Below are 23610 nucleotides of genomic sequence, written 5' to 3' on the forward strand. Positions count from 1 at the left end.
TTTATGATGTCATGATTTTATTTCACAACTTTCTTGTAAATTACTTCATTTCAATTGTAAATTAAATTAGCCAGAGTCAGCTATGAATACGGAGAAGATACGGGGATGAATATCGAATGATTATAGATTCTGCAAATTAAGAAGGAGGTGGATGTTAGCATTTATTATGAACCCTCCGTGTGTTTTTGGTCGCCATGAATAATGACTATAGTAACGTCAGTCTAATGGCAGTTTTCAGAGGAATAGCTCCATCGCTCCATGTATCAGCCTCTTGTGTAGGAGAATCATTAATGCTGGGGAAATTCTAGAAGATAAAGCTTTAAATTTACAGAGTAGAGTCAGTAAAAATGGCTTTTACTGAAGTCCTAGTGTAACGACATTCCATGCAGGCAGATGGGCTCTTGGCTCCGATGTTTCTTTTCGCGTTTCACATGTCACCCATATGTATATACCCACCTCAGAGTGTGTGTTACTATTTAATGAAGAAGAGTGGTGAATAGAAGGAGGAGTTGGGTATTTATCCGAGACATGTACGGTGTAGACTAACTCTTCATTTACACCTTGTGAAGGGGCCACAGATGTTCTCTCTCTCTCTCTCTCTCTCTCTCTTCCTCCTCTCTCTGTCTCTCTGGATGTAATAGTCCAGCCATGGTACGTGTTTCTGTGTGAATCAGGCTGCGCTAACGAGGGCTGATATGGTGACCTAGAACTACGTTTCGCCACTAAATGGCTGATAGAGGAAATAATGCCCACCTTCGTCCCCTTCGACCAGTTACATGTATTATTTAGATCGCGTAAATCGGCTTCACTTAATCACCATGGTTGCCTTTGCGTTTGCCGTGGGAGGTTAATGTCATGTTGTTTTGATGCAGCACCTTCTCTGGATTGCTTGAACTTGTAGTCTCAACATGCCAATGTACAATAATTCTCTCTCTCTCTCTGTCTGTCTCTCTCTCTGCTGGATCTCTTCTATATGATGAATGTCATATATGTTCATTTCATTTTCACGACCTATTTTAATGTTTTTGGCTTATTTTGTCTCTTTTTCTGAGGTTTGTTGTTTGGGGGTTTTTGTTTGTTCTTTTTGTTTCTATGTTGCATGCTGAAGTTGAATTTTTATTGCTCTGTGTCATTTGGTTTCTGAAGTCATCGCAAGCCCCAGATTAAGGGCAGCTGACAGCATAGTGAGAGAACTGGACCGGGATTTGTCTTTGTACTGTCTTCTGGTGATGGTCTTCGGAGCCAGCATCCTCTCACCTGGACCAGTCTCAGCATCCACACTGTTTATTCCACCAGTCGGGGGCTTCATTGGGCTGCGAACACTGCCCAGATAACGCTGACACAGCTCACGTGTTTACGGGACCTTCATTGTAAAGTTAATCTCAGCGCAAATGTTTGCAGGGACTGCTGCGCACCCATGCATAGCTTTAGAAAAAGCCATGACGTCTGCCACAGTTCAAACGTAACCTGTAATTGGGTCTGCAGATACGCGGTTAATATATGAGGTGAAATGTTCTTTGAAAACACACCAGAAACTCTCACACACTCTAATCCACCCACACACCCCATTATATCATGCTCTGAAAGGTAAAGTAAAAGAAAGAAAGACATATTGCCCAAGATAAGTCTAATATGTAAATCATGGTTAGATGCTGGAAATGCTAGCTGCGCCCTGATGCTACATCTTAGCACAGAGCTTAGATACAGAACTTGTTGTTCCAGTTGATTTATGTTATTTTATTTACTCTTGCCTAGGAACTCTTTGGTTCATAATTTTGTTCATTATATACATGCTGGAGAGACCCTAATTTGACTTGTAACTTGTTTAGGAAATAAACTAAAGAGATGTATTTTCGATTATTTTGAGTGGCTTGAAGCAGAGAATTTTTGTTTGATTGAACTGGCCATTTCTGCTGCTTTGATGGCAAGAGATCACGTGGAAACTGCTCTTTGTTTAAAAAATAAATAAAAAGGAAAAAACTCTATTAGTGTCACTATATCAATGCAATCCATGTATAAATGGCATAGTAAATATTTGTGTCAGAAATTGGCTGCCATATCACACAGGGCATGTGACTACATTTCTTTGGCATTCTTTCTTTTTGCGTCTCAGGAATGATTCGGTGAGTTGTTTTATAGTTTAATTGGAGAGATTTGCAAAGTATCTCCCACCTGCTCATTGCCAACTGCTGAAGCTCTGTATCTGTTGCATTTCAAAATAGGCAATTATAATGTTAATAAAAATCTCAATGTTTATTTAATGTTCTGTTTCCTGATGCGCTTGTCTTTTTTCCCCTCTGCAACTAGCTGCATATTTGAGGATCTTGGGCCGAGATTTTAGGTGGAGTCTTCCATGCCGCAGTGTCTATGTGAACACGGTTCTGCATAACCTTGCATAAATCACCGCACGGAAACACACACGAGTGCCCTCTTGTTCAGACACTGGCTCATGCACTAAAAACACTGCCAATCGGTGCACTGGCATTACCAAGCAGAGCCGTCAGAAGACGACTATACCACCGAGGATAAATATAAGCCACGCCTACATCGGACTTAACGTTCTACACCACATGTTAGAGGTGGCAGTATTTCAAGTGTACACTGTGTAAGGTTCAAAGCAGGCTTTGTAGAACTAAGCAAGTCAGAACTAGCATTTGCATCAACCACAGCACGCATTTGCTACTTAAGAAACCATCTGTCCACGTTCAAGACTGCAACATGAACATTTCTGGATGTTTGCTTGCAGCTTAAGAGTTTTACTGAGCACTTAACTCACAATTTTAAAACACTTAGGGGGGAGCATACAGACATAATGGGTAGTGTTGTGCTCTCAGTAGATGGTTTTAGGCAGCAACAAAAAACAGGCACAGTAGCACCAGAGAAATGGTGGGTTTCACACGTCATGTAGAAAGCCAAAACGACACTAGCTCACTTTTAGTGTTCTGTTTGTTTGTTTGTTTATGTGTTCTTTCATTAATGTGTTCATTTGGCCTGAAATTCAGTTTCAAGCCTAATTCACATGTATGGACTGGAACTGTTGACTAAATAAATGCCAAAATCACTAGTAGGTGCCTGGGTTTATTTCTCTCTCTCTCTCTCTCTCTCTCTCTCTCTCTCTCTCTCTCTCTCTCTCTCTCTCTCTCTCTCTCTCTCTCTCTCTCTCTCTCTCTCTCTCTCTCTCTCTCTCTCTCTCTCTCTCTCTCTCTCTGAAAATGACTTACTCCATTGTCATCCCTTAGTTCTCATTGCCTGTGTCTCGGTTCCAGAGCTCTGTAATGACACCTGCTAACAAACTAAATTGGAAAAGGCTGTAATGGAGTGGAATCTGATTGGCTCTGGCCAGCTCATCCACATGCAGTCCTTGCATGATTTTCTAGACTCATGCAAGACTGTGTCGCTGTAGAAATGTCCCACCTCCTCCCCAGAAGGGCTTCTACCAGCCTTCCCCTCCTGGGAATCCATGTGAAATGAAAGCTATTTCCTAAAAGTAATCCAAAAGATTTGGAGTTTACTGCAGCACATTATTTCATATAATTGGGGTTAAATGATACATCATGAATATTAAAAGCAGAGGCCGATGCCCTGATTAATACCGGCTTTGACTTCTCATCACGTCTGATCTCTTGTCTTAAAGTTGATTTGCACCAGCTAGGCAAGCATGCAGCTGCGCTCTGCACATGGCTCTGCTGCAGGTGCTGAATGGAATCCAAGGCCGCTGCATGGCCATCAGGCTGCAGACACGTCCGCAGCTCGAAAGGAAACACCAGGTGTCCATGGGGAGGCGAGACAGGTGCCCTAAGGGCAGAGAGCAGTGATCAGTGGGACATTCCCATAGGGGACATATTCTCACTCCTACATGCACAGGCAAAGCCACACAACCACGCACCCATACACCAACACACACACACACACACACACACACACACACACACACACACACACACACATACACACACACACACACACACACACTCACACACACACACACACACACACACACTCAGACACTTGTGAGTGCACCACTCTCACATCCCAACACAAGCTCTCACAGAGCGGCGAGATGCGCCGCTCACCTCTCAGCACACGACACAGGCAATCCCATCATAGGAGCAAGCACAGATTTAATAATGTGTCTCCTGGGTCCTGTTTGTGTGCTGGGGACATTTGGCTCTCGTTATCAGTGGCCAAGGACTCATAGCATAAGTTGAGGCAGTGTGTTGAGAGCATAAAAACAGCAGACACCTCGTGCGCACACACACACACACACACACACACACACACACACACAGTCTGGAGTCAAAGTTTTGGATTATTTATTACACATTTATATAAATGACATTGGCTCATTTTGGTAGAATGAAGACTAATAAGCATTCATTATTCCATCATTTTGTTAATCCCACAGTAGCAGGCCTCCACTGAGAAGCTAGTAGGGGTTTTTTTGTTGTTTTTTTCTCAGTAGTGCCAGACATGAGTGATGTGTGGAAGGAAGGGTGAGAGGTTTACCTGTCCCATCAATCACTTCTTGGACATGTGACCTTCCCTCAAATGGGCAGCTTGGTTTTTCAGAATGATGGGAAAGCCATGCATGTCAAGAACCCATTTACTGAGCATGTTTTCATCCATGCAGCCAAAAGGGGCTGACATCTTTCAGTAGGCTGCAGCCAAGGAAACTCTGCTACCGACATCCAACCTTGGCTGCTTAGTGGACTGTTTATGCTTAATTAGAAAAGTGGATTTCTTTCCTTTTTACGCTAACTAAAAATAAATCTTTGAACAATCTACTAGATGGGGCAGTCTTTGGTGTAGATGTAATTATTTTACTTTCTAAACTACATGAACAATTTAATATAGGCATGAACACAGAAAGGTGCTGAGGGATACCAGTGCATGCACTTAAAGGGGAATTAACTAAAATACACAGAAATGTAATTGCTGTCTCCTACAGTCCTTTGCACTTATCCTTCCCTGCTGAATGTGTTAAAATGTTAAGCAGCTTTGGGAGAGTGAGAGAGTGTGGTGGGAGACTTAGAGGGGGGGGAGTGTTAAGCAGACTGAGAGGAGACTGTTCAGGGATCCATGGCTCGTGTTGGCAGGCACAGATGAATCACTCTCGCAGCACTCATGAGTCGATTCTTTGCCCCTTTTTTTGACTCCTACCAAATAAGACTATCACCATAAAAAACATGTGCGAATGTACTCAAGCCTTTTTTTTTCCTGTAGCGAAGCAGGCAAAACAGCAGTGATACCGCGTAGCATTATGTGCACTGGCACTGAATCGGAGCTCGGGTGGGAGCCGTTAAGCAGTGTGGCCGCCTGCTCGAGTCCAGTGCTTTTGACGGGGGGCTGGGGGGGGGGGGGGGGGGGGTTGCGAGAACACGCCAAGCGAAAGTCGACGAGAGGAGACTACCGCACGAACCTGCAGGGCATATGGATATAGCCTGGCACTTGTGCTGGTTTTTCTGAAAAATGAGAAATACGGGGCTCAGATTTGTAAACACCGATAATACTGAGACGTTTATTCTCAGGCTACTATGCATACACATACTATGATTGATCAGTACGATAAAAATCAGCTAAAGCCCAGATTTCATTTCTGGGTACTGGAACTGCAGCATGTCTGTAAAAGAATATAATGTCTCGAGTGAAATGTGTTCTTATACTGTATACTGTACTCCCCTTGAATATGCAGTAGCCTAAGTTTAAGCACAAATGGCACTGCCTGTCTTTATAGCTCCCAGATTGTGTTTGTCAGAGCAGCAGGGTGTTGTGGGGCCGTTTCCTGTAGCTGTGCTGTCTCCTGCAGCATGGCTGCTAGGTGCTGCTTTTCATGATAATGCAGTCGTGTGTCTGCCAGAATTTTAGCTTCACCCAAGACGCAGCTCCGAGCTTTAGCTGACAGCACGCACGCACACACACACACACACACACACACACACACACACACACAAATCACCTGGTACTTGAGCTCAGCCCACAGCCCCTTTCTCACACACACACACACACACACACACACACACACACACACACACACACACACTGATCACGCTGACTTGCATTCATGCAGGGCCACCAGTAAATGACACGTTGTAACGCACTGGAACCTGCAGAAACAAAAGGCCATGCACAGCGCCCACCCGGAGAACATAAATGACCCCCCACCAGGCACCCACTGTACACGCTCACACTCCTACATGAGGCTTTAATGCGTGGATCCGCTACATCACATCCACATTCACAGAAACGTCCTATAAATCCATTCACGGTTTTAATAACCTTTCTTCCCCTGAACAGATTTCAGCCCTGTTTTAATCTATCTTTGCCTTTTTCCCTTTTATTTGAAAGATGTCATCCTGACAATGTCACATTCATCCCATCCTGAAGGGCGCGGGAGCGATGATCATTAATATTAAAGTATGCCGTCTCCATGTAGCATGTGTTTGCCTCTTTAACCTTGAGCTGAACTGGGGAGCTTGTGTCTTATTTTACATTTTTTATGTATAGCATGTCAGCTTTGAGCAGATGGTCTCTGTATAAATATCACTGATTACCTTCCCTCTCTCCCCACACCTGTTGCGGTCTAATGCTGCTTCTTCTGAGAGTGTGTGTCCATCCTCCCGAGATACACACACAACAGCAGGCTACACACTGGCAAAGCAAGCCCTTCCTACACCACCTCCTGGGCTTGTAGGATGGGTTTTCCCCAAACATGAGCTTCACTTCAAAACACACCCACACACGCACACACACACGCACGCACACACACACGCACGCACACGCACACGCGCACACGCACACGCACACGCGCGCACACACACGCGCGCGCACACACACACACGCACACACGCGCGCACACACGCACACACACACACGCACACACACACGCGCGCGCGCGCACACACACACGCACACACACGCACACACGCACACACACGCATACGCACACGCACGCACGCGCGCACACACACGCGCACACACACGCACACACGCCTTTCACTGAAACATGAAAGGCAAACTCACACAATTACACAAATGCAAATCTACTCTCAATTTCTCTCTCTCTCTTTGTCTCATGGAGTCTCCACCCCAGAAAACTTTACAGTGTCCCTTGGGGCTACACCAGCTCTAGTTCCACCCTGCTACCTTCTTTTCTTGAACAATAACATCTAGTTCTTGTTTATTGATTGTTAACACTACCCTGTCTGATAATGTACTGCTTGTTTAGTCAATAATTCCTGGGAGGGCCCATATAGATTAAGCCAACATTTATATCCATCCACTCATGCCCTCCAGTTATTAAATATATTATTAGTTATAAAAATAAAATGCAAAAAAATCCAATACTTCAAAATTTGATTGAACATTTTCATTCAAAAGATTTAAAAATATTAGCATGAACAGTGCAAAAGTATTTGTATAACCTATCTCATGCACACAGCGGTAGAACTGGCTCCATGACCAACTCCTATCACCACTCCCCCATTATTTCTGCAGGCTGTGTTTTGCCAAGTGTCTGCTGCAGCCAATTTCAGATGATCTTTGTTTTCAATGCCTTATGCCTTCAATCTCCTTCTCAGTGAGTGAAATGCATGCTTGATTGGCTTTAAATTGGGAGACTGACTCAGTCAGTCCAGAACTTCCCCCATTTTTATCCCACCCTCTCCCCCCCCCCCGCCCCCATCGAGCCCCTGGGCTCCTTTCACAGTGTATTTTTGTTCATTGTCTTCCCATTTAGTGAAGTGTCTCCCCATGTCACCTTTACTGTAGCGACACAGAATAAAAAAAATGTAAAAAACATACTTTTTTAGGAACACTATAAAGAAACCTAAGGAATTCCATAGAGCTGGTGTTCTGGTATTCAGTTAAAGCCAGCAGTTGGGAAGGCGTATCGTGTGCCTTTTTAACACATCAGTACACCAATAATGGTTGCAAAACATTTTCAACACTGCTGCTGGAAAGGCACGTCTGCTTGGTCTTCTCTTCTGTGGTTATATGGGAGTTATGTGGCGCGATTGAACAAGGCCGCAAGCCTCACCGGGATGCCCGGCCTTCACGCCCACCATCCGTATGTACTTCCTCTCACGCTTTTACCTGCACAGCGGTCTGACTGGCTCATGACAATGCGCAAGCCAGAATGGCAGTTCCCTTTAGGGGAGTCGTTCTCATCTCATCATTCCGGCTGTCTTTACCGGCCCACATCATCCTGGGTCCCCCCGTGTTCCCGGCTCCCTCACGCTCTCTTTGCACCTTAGTGAATAAGGCCTTTCCGAATTGAGATGCTCGCTGCTCCCAGCCTCCGTCTCTTCCGTTTCATTTGTCTCTCATTTCCGTAATGTCAGTAATCACCACCATGGCAGTCATGGCAGAGCTGCAGGAATTACCGCATGATCAATCCCTGATCCTCAGCTTCCATTTCTCTTGTGTGTGTGTGTGTGTGTGTGTGTGTGTGTGTGTGTGTGTGTGTGTGATGTCTACAAGATGAAGAATTCCCATCCTTTCTACTCTATATTTAAACCATTCTGGAACCCTCGCCAATTCATCACGCACTCACACTTTGTTCCGCGAGAACAAATGATTCCATGTTAAGGCTTCTCTTCTGGCGAGTGGTAGATTCAGCATCCCAGACATGGCTAATGTGAGCCCTTCCCACTGCACCTCTTGTTTGAGCAAAGAGTCCCTCGCATTCCGTGCTGCATTCTCATTTCCTTCTTAAAGTTCCAGACAAAACCCATTTGGCGTGAGCAATCATGCATATGCATGCCGGTGATGTGTAGAGGTACCCCTCATCAAATGCAGCATGTGGCGCGTCATTTGCATGTGGAAAGGCCGCCCTTTCTCCGTGTGCAATTATGCTGCTTGTGCCACTAAATGGCGGCTCTTTGAGGTTTTTAGCGCGTGGCACGGTGGGTTGGGGATGCTATCTCCGAAGAAATAAGCGACTAATTTGAACAAGACTCCTTTCACATGAGCCATTAGGGAATATTTCTCCTCAGTCCCTAGAGACTTATGGCAAATTACTGCCACCTATGGATAGCAAACCTCTTACCATTGATCTTACTACACTTGGTTTTTCATAACATCTCTATATAATATTTACCACCATGCTTATAAGCAGTGTAACCATATACTTTTATTTAGCCATGTGGCAGAATACCTGACAGAATGTTTGTCTGTTATACCAAGTCACATCTGTTTTCAAGTTCTAACTTGTGACAGAGAAGTTTTGACCTCAGTGGAAATTTAAGGTAATAAAGGGTGAAATCAAATCAGTTTCTTAGGACTGACAACTGTGAGTGGACTTGTAATGAGAGTCATGAATCTGTAGGCATGAGAGAGAGGGAGATTAACAGAACTTAGAGAAGCTGGAGAAGACCGTGTCAGATCATCACCTGAAAGTGTATCTTTCAGAGTCTTATCTGTGTTTGAGGCTGCCAGAGAAGATTTTCAAACAGACAAAAAGAGAGAGACAGACAGACACAGAGAGAGAGAGACAGACAGACAGACAGACAGACAGACAGACAGACACAGAGAGAGAGAGAGAGAGAGAGAGAGAGAGAGAGAGAGAGAGAGAGAGAAAGAGACAGACAGACAGACACAGAGAGAGAGACAGACAGACACAGAGAGAGAGAGACACAGACACAGAGAGAGAGAGACAGACAGAAACAGAGAGAGTGGACTGAGCCAGAATCCAAATTAATTGATACAAACTGCATGCGAGGCTCCACTGGTTCTGTTTTGCGTCAGACTCTCCCGCAACCTTGCTGACCTTCACTGAACAATGTGATGAAGCTCTCATCCTCCAAGCTTCTACTGCAGGTTCACGAATTAGAGCAAACGGCCGCTGATTGAAACGTAGCTCCATTCTGTACATTGCAGCTCTGTGTGCCTAATTGAAGAAGCGGGAGTATCTATCACATTCTGATAGCATCTACAGCGCACAGACGATTATTCTGTCAGCCACGCTCAGCAGGCTAATCAGTTAGGGGTGGACCAAACTCCATAAAGAGATCTGATCAGACTTTGACAAGGCCAACAGAAGAAGAATGCGTGTAGCTTTTTATTATGAAAAAGCCGAACAGGGAGATGGATGGCAAGGATTTAGCTTTGGCAAACTACTCCCAGCTCCCATTGATACGGGCTGATTAACGACTCTATGATACATCCCATAAAGACAGGCATAGAGGAAGAAGAAGAGGAACACAGACGAAAGGAAATTTCTTCAGCATGAACTTTCAGCAGAAACACGTCTCTCAAACAACCAGGCTTCATAATAAATAAAATGTTTTCAGTTATCTCTAGAAAGGCTATGGATTGCTGGCATGATTATTAACGTGGATACGCTAAGTAAAAAGTCTTTATTGTCAAAATGGCTGAAAAAGTAACAAAGCAGTAGAGAGCGTCACACTTAAAGCCCCATGAAGGAGTTCTTTTACATTGCAGCACCGTCACAGGACCAGTGCCGAGTTTAACAACAGAGAGCGCCATTAACGGAGCTAATGCACATTTTTGAGGGGCATGTTTTTGTTGCAGTAATAAAAAGTGGTCTGCCAGCTGCGATGGCCTCTGATTGGGGCTTTATAAGGGAAGCAAACGCACTTGGGGAGCAACTCATTCAAAACACACACAAACACCTGGCAGTCCTCATCAATTACAGCCTCACGGCGAATACCGCTCTACGGCATCCAGGTGGATCAGATCAGCTCAACCCAGCCACCCCTCAACACACTCACCTCTACACATACATGCATACACAAACATTCTTGTCCCCTGTCTGTGCATTCCGGAGACCCATCACGATAGATTTAAGCAGGACACAGAAGTCACCTGGAGGCGATGTTTGTTCTATAGCCTCCCAATGCCCCTTGTAAATATGTATTAATAGATGAGCCATTAAGATCTTGCATCGCAGACCCACAACCAGACGATCTGCAAACAGGTCTTGTTTAACTTCAGTAATACACTTTGAAATAGAAAGACAGGAAGGTGGGTTCGCCAGAGAATCCGTGAGCTGTTGCTAGGACAGATCATTTTGTAAAACGTGCTCCTTAATAGATGGTTTTAGACAAAAGGATACCTATTGTGATCACTGCTGACTGAAGTTACAAGGCAGTTGTGTTGGTGATTCTAACCAGCATGTGATTTTCATGCATTTCATCAACCTGATTTTTGTTTCCATCTAAGACAGGCCTGGAAAAAAAAACTCATCATGGGTTCGATTTCAATATTGAAGATTTATTCATTCATAGTTGCGACTGAACCTTTCTGCGTGACTTACATTGCCATTTGTATCCAATATATTCCAATATGCCATTCAAGCCATGGTATTGACTAAAAGTCACAGGGAAAAATGAGTTGTGAGATGCCCTTATATGCCTGAAAAATGTAATTCAGTCAAGACATAGCTAATCATACCATTTCTTACTACAGGTCCCCAGTTTAATCTTCCCATGTCAAAGATAGAGGTATAATCATGATTTCATTACCAACAGCACTCAGCTTGTCAGGCTCTGCTAAGTTTATCGTAGTTCAATCGAGAGCCACAAACTTGCTGGGGAATACCAGTTATAGATCCTGAAAGAAATGGAGAGCTGAAGAAGAAAAGCAAAGTGAAAAAGAGAAGATCATTTAGAGGCTGCAGTTTAAGTAAAATCAAAAGGTCAGCCGGCAGACGGGCTTACTGCATTAAAGAGGAGACATGGACTGTGGCACCTGCCTCGACTCTGGGCTTAGGGGGAGTGGCCCAACTCCCAAGGTCCCGCCTACCAGCGGCATATACCGGAGGAAGTAATGGCATCACAGGTACTTTTTCTGAAAAGGTTCATTTTACATAATTTCTCCATAGGCAAGATTAAGCACTGCAAGACAAAGAAGCTCTTTGATCTCATTTTATTCTGCTTAATGGAATTTTCAGGCGGCGAAAGGAGAAAAATAACATTAAAAACACACGTGGCACTGGGGAATATTGGTTCTCCAGCCAGTAGCTTATTTCCTTTTTCTTATTTGTCCCTGCTCACTTTACTGATATGTAAATAAATGGAGATCAAAGCTACCCAATGCCGTGGTGTGCCTTTATGCATGCCTAAAAAGGCCATGTTACCATTAACAACTCCTGCATGTTGTAGAGTTTAGGCAGATCCTACAAGACTGGCATTAGGAAATGATGCCCAAGCCTAAGACCTGTCATATCACAAATGCTCAGACTTGTCCCTCCTGGCTTAGCTCCTGTGACAGCACCAGGGGCTTGAACACGTGCGTGCATGCCCGTCACGGCGCGGCCTGCTTCAGGCTCAGCAGCCTTCTGTCGTGAAGCCTGCAATTACCTATTCCTTTACCCCTCACGCTTGAAGCCCACGACGGGCTGCTTTTTGCTTTCCTCCTCTCTGTCTCGGTCACCGAACGCACCGAGCGAGAGAGCGAGGCAGAGACCAGGCGAGCATCTCCATCCAGTTGGGCCCGAACCTGCTGCGGTGCATGTCGGGGAGCCGGGGGGGGGGGGGGGTGCGAGGAAGAGAGGGGCCCAGGGGAGGCCATTAAACTGCAGCCGCTCTCTCGCCTGTGCCGAGCATAACAGCAGGTGAGGGTAAAAATAGTGAGCCATCTGTTAGAGCATGAGATTGTGAAACCCTTCTCCCACAACTCAGTGGGGACTCAATTAAAATGTGCATTTTCCCCGGTGGTTAAGGGGGGGGGGGGGTGCAGCCCACCCCCCTCGCGTCCCGGGCGAGCCCAGGTGCGGCCAGCTCAGGTGGGCGCAAGGAGTCTTCGGCCTGAGGAGGGTCCGGATATGCTGGTGGCATGTCAGCCTTAGTGACAGCACCATTGCAAGCTGGAGCTTTTCACGTCCCACTACCCTCTCCCTTTGAGCTCTGATCATTCCATTACTTCTCTTTTACTGTCCTAAACACTTCTCAAAACTGTACCCGCCCTTGGCTTTTGGTTTCCTGAAGACACACGCCGGTACAAAAGCTCTCGGTATATTTTTATATGCATGAGCAAACTTGCTAAAAGAAGCTGAACTAAAAGCAATTTATTCTGAGAGAGGAAGACCCAAAGAAGGCATGCCTGTTGCAAATAAAGCACAGGCATGATTAAGAAAGCTGCATTGGTCTGTTACAAACATCCCTCCACTGGAAATATGAGGGATAAAGTTTAGTTGCCCTATTTGAGGTGGATTTCTTATAATGAAGTTAATCACATTTGCATGTTTGCAGAGGAAAGACCTTGGAGCCAATCAGAGCAGGTGCACTCATGTTTGTATCCTACCAGGACCTCATCATTATCTGCTCCAAATCCTGGGCCGAATTAGCCGCAAATGTTTCGGATACCAGCTTGAATGCCACCTGCCGCATGGAACATTCAGGATTGAAGAATATTTGGTTTAATCAAGATCTGACAACGAGATTTCTTTCCAATACAAGTCCTTGTCAAGTAATCACTGCCAATACGCCCAAGCAAACAAGTTATGTTCGAATTTAGTTTTATTTCATCTTCTTTGGAAACAAATCCTTTCCACCAACTTAACCCCATTCCGATTCCCTTACAGTGGTAGCTCAGTGGTTAAGGTTGCCAGTTCAAGTTCCACCACTGCCAAGTTGCCACAGTGGCTGCCCAAGCAAGGCCCTTAACCCTCAGTTGCTCAAGTTGTATTCAGTCATAATTGTAATTTGAATAAAAAGCATCAGTTAAATGTTGTAAATGTAACCCAAAAAAAAAAAAATACCACTTTCAGAAGACGGCTACATGTGCATTACATAGCGGGACATGAAAGTGTACAGTATGTGTGCATGTCAGGTTTTCTGAAGTGTATGCGTAGAGAGACTCTGAATGTGCCTGCCTCTATAGTTATGTATGCTCAATGGCTGCTATCTGTGACCACCAGCTGAATGTGTTTCCACACTTAACCCTCCTCGTTGGAAGCAGTTGCTATAAATTGCCTGACAGCGCGGGCATCTCAGCTGCGTGGGAGACTCAGAGGGAGGATACTCTGAGGAGCGGTTTGACACTGAGCCACACACTTAAGAAATACTCCAGTCCTGGGCCCTGTTTCATTACTGTTTTTAGCACGCCCTCGTCGACTTTCTCTCACCATTTTCCCTCTGGGGAATCCCCATTTCCATCTTAAGGGCCGTTCTGTTGCTTTATCAGCTCGAGTGCACTTCTGTAGATGGCCCCTCACAGGGCCGAGGGATCGAGGCGGCGTAACCGCAGGCTTTAGGAGTGCGGCCCTTGCCCGAAGGGATTGCAACCCGATGGAAAAAAACAAAAAAAACAAAGCAGTGCATTTGCATAAATGCATAACATTTGGTTTTATTCAAATTGGGCTTCATGTAGCTGGCTCTATCTACATGACAGCTCATTACTTAGCCTATGCATACTCTTCCAACTAGACAGCATGTTTCAAATCTATCTATTGAGCTTCTGTTAACGTAGGCAAATTTTCTTTCTATTTTCTTTTTTCTTCAGGTAGCCCTGTCCTATGACAGGTTTAAAAGTAAATTACACATGCAAATCAAACCTGAAATCCAGGTCTGGGTAATGCTTTTTTGCAAAGCACTGGTAGGTATTTAAGCAGTTAACGACTGATTGGCTATTTTATTACCATGCCAGATGCATTGGTAAAGAAATGATGGAAAATCTGTAGCACATGGACCTAGAAGGCAGCGATTTGAATACCTAATTCAATTACTATCAGTGATTACAAAATGCAAGACCAGATGGACAGGAGTTTAGATTTGAAGCCTGTAATTAAAGACTTCTGACCAAGGATTGATGGGACACAGCCTGTGTGCTGCCAGGGGTGATGGTGCTCTTATTGAAAAATCCTTTAAATCATGTTTTCAGGTACAACTTCCATGTAGATATGAGGTTCAGAGCCATGGGGAGTTTGGGGGGTGGGGGGATGATGATGGAGCGCTGACATATAAGGAAGTGATATATCAGGATTCTGCTCTGCTCTTGTGGGTGTCACACCCCCACCCCTACCTCATCATACTGGATCATCAAACACTACCAGTATACTGGCCCAGTGGCAGGAGCAGCTTCATTGTCTAATTTGCTCATTTTTGAAATGATAAAATAAAGTATTTAGTTTGTCATTGTATTTCATTCAATATGTGATGCTCAGATTGAAAATTTCCATAGGTAAAATAAGATCAAATGAACTTCACTTCATGAATGAATGAATAAGTAAATAAAAACACTGTATTATTATGACATGTGGAGCCTTTTATATTAGAAAATAATTAAACAATTTAAGTGGACAGTATTAAGCTTAGGCGTGATGCAGTTAGCTGAGTGGCTTTTTTCGGTGGCTTTTTTCTTGTAAACACTATTTGGTTTTGGGCTCAAAACAAATGTGCTTGAGAGTTTCCTTCCCCACGCTGGCTCAGGGATGGAGCCGTGTGCTCTAGGGAGAGTACAGTGAGAGGCATAGTTTAGCACAGGTCAGCCTACAAAATTGAACCTCTCAGCACATCCCCGTGCGGAATTCCTGTGAACACTCCATAAGGAAACAAATGAAACACCATACGATAAAAACAAGGTTTGATCAGATCATACTGGCAAACTGAGCTGCCAGGCTACTAAGAACCGGGTGAGGAAAGTCATAGTGATACTAACAGCAACTGTGAAAGATTTGCAGATAACAATTAATGAAGTGGGAGAATATATGCACAAGGATGACTTTAGACATTTTTTGCTTTTTTGAGCAGAAAAAAAACAACACACTGCCTGATAGCATTTTCTGCCTATATGAATAAAACAGCTCATGATACATGCTATAGAATATAGCAATCAGTTTTGCTTTGCATCCTAGTGGTGGTAGTTTATCATAATTCAGATTTTGACTTAAACATATAACCACATCAGGAGGAGACTGCTTCCCTAATGTGCAATTCCACATCATACTGTTGTTCCTTATATTCTCTCACTAGCAAAGCTCATTTGAATACTTTCTCAGTATGACTCTGCCATTTTCCTTAGGCCCTCAACTTCAGATGCAGTCCTTGATTTTGTAATCACCTGTTAACTGATCGATAAATGAAGAGGCATTCAGTTTTAACCGCTAGATGTCTGGGTCCCACAGTTTTAACCGCTAGATGTCTGGGTCCCACAGTGTGTCAGCCCTGGATTCCATTAGGAACCAGGTGCACCAACAACGAGGCTAAGTACATCCAGTTCAGGTAATTACCCCGATCACAAATTTCAGGGTGCAGGGTTGAGAACAACAGCTGGCCTTCTGGAAAGATGGAAAGCTTGTTTATGTTTATTGTTATGATTTTGTCAGCTAGGAAAAAAAAAGAAAGAAAAAAAAACTTCAGGGTTTTGGGGTTTTTTTTTTAAAAAGTGGAACTCTTCAACTTTGAAAAGTGCTCCGCTCTGCCAAAAATGCAAGCGGCTACAATGCGCGTTAAAGAGCAGCCTTCAGAAGAGCGTGCGAATGTGGCCTCTGTGCTCTGTGGCAAGAACGGACCTGCTGTGCTAACAAGACCATTTCAAAAGCCTGTGAGTCTGCAACCAGGCACCCAAACTAGCCAGCAAAAAAAAAAAAATAAACAAACACCGAGAAACTAAATGTCTGTTTTCATCTGACCGCAAGAATGGAGAAACAAACATTCTGTTTTACATACTAAGCCCTATATTTGATGCCTACCAGAGAGCAACGCGCCCTACAGTGAAACATAGTGGTTAATGTAATTCTGCTGTGAAGTTGCTTCTCGGTAACAAGGAAGGCTTGGCAAGACTGTAAAACAAACGGACGACGCAAAGTACAGGCCTACGGGCTTAGGACAAGTTAACCTGTTTCAGCTTAATCAGTAAGTACAAGTAGGGAAATCATCATTTTAGTGCATGACAAGCGCCATATCACAAGGGGAAAATAGCTTGGAACAACTCCAAACAAAAAGAATGACAGACACGTGTTACCTGCTGCTAAACCGTATTTTTCAAGGAAACCTAGTCAGGGTAAACTTGTTAAGCAGAATTGGGGGGAAAAAAGCTTATCAGAACTGTGAAAAAAAATAGAACTGCTCAAAAAGGTGTGAATGTAAGATGCTATCGTGGGTATGAATATTCATGGTATGCTTCCTGGAATGTTTGTATCATGCCTCATGCTTCATGAAAATGCTTTTGGCTTCAAGTTTTTAATGAAATATGCTTAAAAACTGTTTGCTTATTTACTTTTTCTGCAAACTTGGATATAGTTGAAGTATGTATACTTTTGCACACCATGCATTTGTTATTTTAATTAGGAAAATGTACTTTTATAGACGAAGCTGTAAGACTTGGACGTTGTAAGAGTTTCGCGATGTTAATCAGTAGCACTGTGAAACTCTTCAACGCTAGCACGAGACCACCACGTGCCGAGCACCAAGACGGCAGACTTGGTTGGCGTCTCTTTTTCCGCTCGCACTCTGCAAAGCAAATGATTTCCTGTTATTAAATCATATGGGCTGTGAATTATGAGAGGCCGCTGTGCAGGTTTCCAGACAATCGTGTCTACCACCGACCGCGATTTCAAGGTGGCACCACAAAGTTGCCTTGATAAAGTGGCTCGGCTTTGCTGCCTTAAGCCTTAAGCGCCGGAAAATAAGGGGCGCGACAGGGTGAACTAACATAGCAGAGGCGACGCGCCGCTAAAAGCCTCGCGAGCGGGATGGATGTCTCGCTATCGACTGTAAATCCACCGGGCAGCGTGACACCCCCTTTTTCAATAACTACCCCACAATAAACACAGTGAGTGACACATTCTCATTCGGCACGGGTTTGTACCTGTCGTGTCTCCATCAATCTCGGCGTCGGCGAGTCTTCTCCATTCGGGTCCCGTTCTCCCGCAGCGTGCACTGTGCGCGTCGGAGCCGAGTGAAATTACTCGGACAGGTAATATCTTGACTTCAGCGATAAAAGAGACTTTTATGGACAATTTTCCCTTCAAATGGTTCTGTTTTCGATGCTCTTCCAGCTAACTTTAGGATTCTAGTCCCTTTCAACTTTCTTTTTCTGCCTGTATCCCCCCACCCCCCTGAGGCCAGCTACCTGGGATTTTAATTACTGTTTTTCTGAAATGACTCTGACTCCTGGCACCTGCAGGTGAATCCATTCTGCCATGACATAATGGCTCTCAGTTAAAAGTAATTAGTACCTAGGGAGGAAGGTGTACCAGGGCGAGGAAACAACTGTCAAGCCAGTACCTTCAGGTAGGTGCCAGGGTCTGCGAGCTCTTACCAGACAACAGGAGCATGAGAACAGGTCTGGAAATGAGGACAGGTGGTTTGTTATGGAGCATGATCTTGTAAAGCCGTGTTAATGAACATTGATTTTGACCCCACTGGTTATTGCTGCCTGCTTACAGGGGTGCACAGGGCGAAATAAAGGCGAAATCAATGTTTAATATAATTACTAGCAGAGAAGAATTATTGTAATGCCCGTGTTGGGTGTGTGGTTAATTGTAAAATAAAATACGGTTGCAAGCAGCAATTATTGGGGTCCAGGCATTTGTTCACCAAGTGAAGAGCGTAACTACAGCTGATTAATTGGAAGTAATATATCAGTGTGCAGTATGCAGTGGAAACATTTTTGCTAGATTTTGTACTGGCTTCATAAGGGTAGTGCTATGGCTGCGTCACGGCTGCTGAATTTTGATTAGTCATAATCATCCTTGGTTCATTAAATATCAAAGGTCTTTGCTGCCTGAGCAAACATAGCATATGGTGTTTCTTTTTTCAGTTTATAGAGGATAGGTCGATAGTATATTGGTGCGATAAATTCTGCCAGAATGCATAAATGTAGTTTTTAGTGAAAAACTTTACTAGTTTCGGTCATATCTCTATTCTATTATAAATAGCATTTGGTAATATTTCAATGTAAAATTAAGTTAAAAAACACCAAATACCAACCTAAAAAAAAAATGTTGGTACTTAAAAGTATTTACAGTATTGCACTTTAAAATGAAAAAGTAGACAGAATTTTAATGAGCTGTTTTCTAACATGTCAGAGTTGTAAGTATAGCAGAAGAAGGAAAGGCTCTTACTGTAGGAATCCCACGTGAGCTGGCAATACCTGTGTTTCAAGACTGAAAACTCAAAACAGAGAAAAAAAAAAGGTAGAGGAGTTTACATTTTTTCAAAAGACGGATATCCCGGCGCTTGAAGGCTGTTTTGGGCCAGACATTTATCAGTGGAATGAGTTGGCCTCTGACAGAGCTCAGAGCACCCTGGATATTAACTGTGCAGTGGGCACCGTCATCCTGCCCGCTCGCACGCACAGCATCGCAATGGCCCGATGAGAAATGGCGCTTCCTTCAGGCCACAGTATATCACCGCGCCGCTTCGCCACACGGTGACGGCTGTGACCTTGTTTGAATGTGAAAGTGAGACATCCACTTTTAAGTTGTAAAGCTGTGAAGCCTTATTTCGTTTTTTCTCCAGCACTTTTACCCTCGAAGACGGACATATATAAAAAAGACGCATCAACAAACCCTGAGCCGATCATCACAGAGGTACTCGGCAGCTTCCTGTTTGGTGAGTCCAGTGGCTCTATGTTTTCTTAACAGTGGCAGTGAAGCTGAGGGAAGGGTAAAGCCCCACTCTTCCAAACTTCCTCAGGCAAACTTCCTCAGGCAAACTTCCTTAGAAAGCATGAGGACCCCACCATTTTGACTACGACGATACCCTGATTTTTGTACTTCATATATTTCAAACCCAATCACCATGCTCCAAAGCACTACTAAATGAACTCTTGAAAAGTATTTTGGATTATATATCAAAGTAATTGGCAATTAGGATTTGCTTAATGGCATAAAACACTAACTAATCGGTAAGACAGAGTCGCAGTTTTTAATTTTGTGCTCGAGTTTATAAAAAGAAGAGAAAGAAAGGAATAAATATTTTGTTACATCCTGTTCAATATTTGATTTGCAACAGCAATGCTCTACAGTAAATAGTTTTCTGCCAGACATCGTGTTATAAATAGGAGCTTACAAGGGGCGTCTCCAGCTATTACTGTCACATAATGATGTTGCCCCCCTCCCCTGTCCCTCATGAGGAAGTCACCCCAGGCTCCGACTCTGTACCAAGTTGCTCTGATCTCCAGACCTGCTGGCTGTGACCCCATTAGCATACTGGGGTAAACAGGCTTCTCTTTCCATACAGAATAATGCTTCCGCTCGGAACGGAACGACATGGGACCGGGAGAACTCGCCCTTGGCTGCTCAAGCCTGACCAGAGAAATGTTTTCTTCAGTAATCACTGTGGTTAAAATTAGAAAAAGGTTAGTGCAAGATCAGTGCTTATAGGCAATTTCCCAACCTTGGACTCCCGCTAATCGTCCCCCGGCCACAGCTGGAACCTTGCCAGGCCGGTCAGATTGAATTCCCGATGCAAACCCAGCCGCTGGTGTTTCGTTAAAGCCCAGCGGTCTGGGAGTGGCAACGCAAACGGTGATTAAATGTAAACAATTAGCACAAACGTCATTGTATTACTATTCCGATTCTCAGAACAGTTAATAGCCGGGCGTCATTCTGAAATGCCATTTCCATCGTACTCGGATCGAGGCCACCCCAAGGTGACCACACCTGTCGTGCCGTCAGCTGGCAGGCTGAAGCAGAGCCGGTGGGAACCCGGCAATAGGAGAGAAGCAGCGTAGCCACCTTTGAGCTGAAGTGCTGCAGTCCTCCTGCTTAAGCCCTTCTCCTATAGCCTGTGGCAGTCTCTCCATTTGATAATATTCCTCTGACACATAAGGCTGTTCAAACGAGAGCTGAAAGCCCCGCTATTAATGGCCCGCTCTTTAGAAGCTGGGACAAATCACTGGCCTAAACCTCTCCCTGGGCTACTCCATTTGTACTTTGTTTGTGTCCCACTGGCCGAGTCAGACTGAGTAAACAACATGAAGCAGGGAGAATGGGCTCTCCTCTGCCCTTTCCTTTCTAATTTAGACACCCCGGCTTCACGGCTGAAGGACATTAGGGAGCGTGGCTAAAGAGTCGGACCAGAAGCACGGCGAGAGCGTGGCCCGTCAGGGCTCCATCTCCAAGCCTGCCTTCTGCCGCTAGCGCGCACCCCGGCGCAAACGAATCCGCCCTGCCAGAGGAGACAGGTGCCATGTGCTGCTAGAGATAGCAGATGAGATTTATGCAATGAGCGATGAGATGCTCTGTTCAGCAGAACGCGGCGACCGCTAAAATTGAATACACGGCGCACGCCGGAGGACGGCAATCGATGGCGGGTTCTCGGGCAGACTTTGAATAGAGAAGCAGTGATGGTAATAATAATGACGCTCATCACCATTCAAGTCTGTTGGTTTAGGCACAGCAGTACAGGTAGGATGGCCAGAAACTTCTCGACGTTACACACAGCAGCAGAGATCCCTTTGATAAAATTGAAGTTGTAATATTGATAGCAACGAGGGCGTGAAACTGGCCGAAAGCGCTTTTCCTGCACTGAACATTCTCCTCTCAGTCAGATTATTTTTCATCGACTCCTAAAGAATGGGTTACGTAGGGCTGGTAAACAACGAGCTTCTGAACATCCAGGCAAAATGCAGATCTCTACGTCTGATGGGAAAACCTTGTTTGGATAGAGCAGAGTCAAAGCTCTCGCAGTGCTGATTATCATGCCCTGTCGGTCTGAACCCTAAGAGCACCCTTCCAGGTGAGATTGGATCAATTCTAATCTCTTCCCCTCCGCCCCGTGAATCGGGCGGGGGGGGACGACACATCGTGACCGGGGAGTGATGACCTCCTCGTGAAACACGGACATCGCCACGCGCAGCTGGGACGCGAAGTTGCGGGACGCGAAACCGAGGGCACGCCAGACCTCCGGCGGGCCTCGGCCGAAATCGCCACCGGCGCAAGCTGTCCACCTTGGTGTCGATGGCGAGGATCAGGGAGAGAGGGTGGAACGAGGAGGAACATCTGGCCTGGTTTCAACGCGCTGCTATTTAGGGAGCAGAACGGAAGCCTATAGCACAGCGCTGGAGTGTGACTACACCGCCAAGAGCAGAACGTCCCGGCTGGGTCAGGATGGACTGCATGCTAACGAGGCCCAGGCAGAGTCCCCTCGGCAGCAAACTGAAAATGCAGCCCCTGCTCTGCTCCCTCACATGCTCAACCACATAGATGACTGAGAGAATACTGATTACATTAAGATTGGAGCAGTGTCCAAAGAGACAGAGAAAGAGAGAGTACAATTGGGGTGGGGGGGTTGCCCCCGACCTCTGTGGCTAATGAAGGGTAATATTACCCACTAAGGCAATCATGGGATCTTGCATTTGCTAAAACTCATATGCTCCTGAATCACCTTAAAAGAGAAGATACACTTGGTATCAGCAAAGCGTTCAGTGTAAGTACTAATGTCACCAGTGTTAACACCGAAAAAATGCCATATCTACTCAAGACACAAAAAGGTCTTTTCCATGTCTCTCGACACTGACTGAAAACAATAAAGCTGCATTAAATCACACAAACCCACAGGAATCCCAACTGTCCTTATATAGAATAGGTTAAGCAGAAAGATACAGTGAAATGCTGCCATCTAGGGCTTCAGATTCAGTACTTCAGTACTTCACTCTTCACTCTTGCCAGTCTTTTTTGCCCTTTAGCAATCCAAATGTTTTGCGCCCAAGTGCACCAGCCATAAACACAGACAAAACTCAAAAGATAAGTGATAATGCAATAAAATGTCATTTTCAATTGTCCAAAGACTTTTGAACAAGGAATGAACCAAAAAAAGGCTTCATTATCCAAACAATTTACTGAAAGGGTAGTTAGGCCCAAGTCCCAGTAACCACGGCCATTTGGCACCACTTGCGGTTGCCTAATTGGGAGGTTTCCATAAACCAATAGCAACCATGTTAGGCATTTCCAGTAAGCTGGAGATTGCTATTGGCATTCCAGGCAGATCGTAGTCTATGAAAGCGCTCTGAGAGGAAATGAAGTTTATTAAAACAGAGTGCCATCTAGGTGAACTCAATACCTCCTCGACCAATAGCAGACCCTGTCTGTCTCTCTCTCTCTCTCTAGTACCATTTTCCTTCTACTGACTTCCCTATGACACATCATTAGCTGTAAAGGCAGTGGCTGTTGTTGTAGCACAGGGCAGAGGAACACATTTCCTCAGTGTAACACACACACTCCAGCTTCTGACAATCCAGTTTCCTTGACGCTCATTGTAGTCTTTACCTCTATTGATTTGGATCACAGATAAGACGACTAAATCTCCCAGTGAGCTTTAAATCTCTCCACTCTCTGTGCCACCGTATTAACTTCCAGCTTTATGCTACAGTAAACGATCGTCTGTCGCATGCTCCTCGAGACCCCTCCTGTCCGTCACGCGGCCCAAGCTGGTGTCACACAGCATGAGTCTGTCAGTCGCTGCACAAGAGCAAGAAGTCACGTGAAGGAAGTAATAACAAACATCCTTTCTCTTTAGGAAATCTGAGCTTTGGATAGACTTCACACTGGCTAATATGGCTACTTAAACATGTACAGGAAATGGAATTAGCTACAGCTCTGAAACAAAATGTCAATTTATGCTGATTAACAACCATCCTGATAACTTGACTTCTCTCTTTTAGGAGAATACAATAAAGCTCCATATAGATTATACATTTGAG

General features: G+C 44.7%; 1 long non-coding RNA gene across 1 annotated transcript; it reads right to left on the reverse strand.

Annotated features, from left to right (window-relative positions):
• Nucleotides 1–3180: 3180 nt before the first annotated feature.
• On the reverse strand, nucleotides 3181–17988 carry LOC145652399 (uncharacterized). Its single transcript, XR_014118680.1, has 3 exons — nucleotides 17770–17988; nucleotides 3594–3795; nucleotides 3181–3481 (listed from the first exon to the last, which is right to left on the reverse strand). It is a non-coding gene; the product is annotated as an uncharacterized LOC145652399 (long non-coding RNA).
• Between the last annotated feature and the right edge of the window lie 5622 nt (nucleotides 17989–23610).

Source organism: Electrophorus electricus, chromosome 19 (assembly GCF_041902795.1).
Source record: "Electrophorus electricus isolate QZ-2024a chromosome 19, ASM4190279v1, whole genome shotgun sequence".
Classification (NCBI taxonomy): domain Eukaryota; kingdom Metazoa; phylum Chordata; class Actinopteri; order Gymnotiformes; family Gymnotidae; genus Electrophorus; species Electrophorus electricus.